This window comes from Octopus bimaculoides, chromosome 15 (genome assembly GCF_001194135.2).
Source record: "Octopus bimaculoides isolate UCB-OBI-ISO-001 chromosome 15, ASM119413v2, whole genome shotgun sequence".
Taxonomy (NCBI): domain Eukaryota; kingdom Metazoa; phylum Mollusca; class Cephalopoda; order Octopoda; family Octopodidae; genus Octopus; species Octopus bimaculoides.
Window position 1 is genome coordinate 15,960,152 of NC_068995.1, and position 538 is coordinate 15,960,689.

At 30.9% G+C, this 538-nt stretch overlaps 1 protein-coding gene across 1 annotated transcript in view; it reads right to left on the reverse strand.

Annotated features, from left to right (window-relative positions):
• Positions 1 to 538, reverse strand: part of LOC106882532 (inter-alpha-trypsin inhibitor heavy chain H3) — a 38,837-nt gene that overhangs the window by 37,152 nt on the left and 1,147 nt on the right. The gene's annotated exons all lie outside the window — the stretch shown is intronic.

The window sequence follows — 538 nt, forward strand, 5'->3', positions numbered from 1 at the left end:
TATATATATATATATATGTATATATATGTACATGTATATAGACGTTCCGCTATGTGTATATGCATGCGCATGTTGTATAGTCGCTTTTGTACGTGTCTGTGTATACGTCTGTGTGTATGCGTTCATATCTGTGCTTGCGTATGTGTTCGTGCACTCTCGGTTATTTCTCTTTGTATGCGGATCTATGTTTTGTAGTAAATAGAATTATAAGACATCACCGTATATTGACTATATATATTAGTCTAATATTAGAGCATATAAAACACGGTAGTTGAAAAAAAATTGGGTATTTGTACGCATGGGAATCGAACTCAATTTTCTTATTTTCATTATAAGTGCGTTGACCGATTACACGTACCTAGTTAAATTTAGAAATAATGATTTCATATTACGTAATACGTAAACACGTGGAAATTACTGCATGAATGATGGGGATTGGAATTTTGTAAATAAAAATATAAGTACGTGTGTTTAGTATTATTGACATAATTACTCTCCCTAGATACAAGATTCATACATACATACATACATATATATA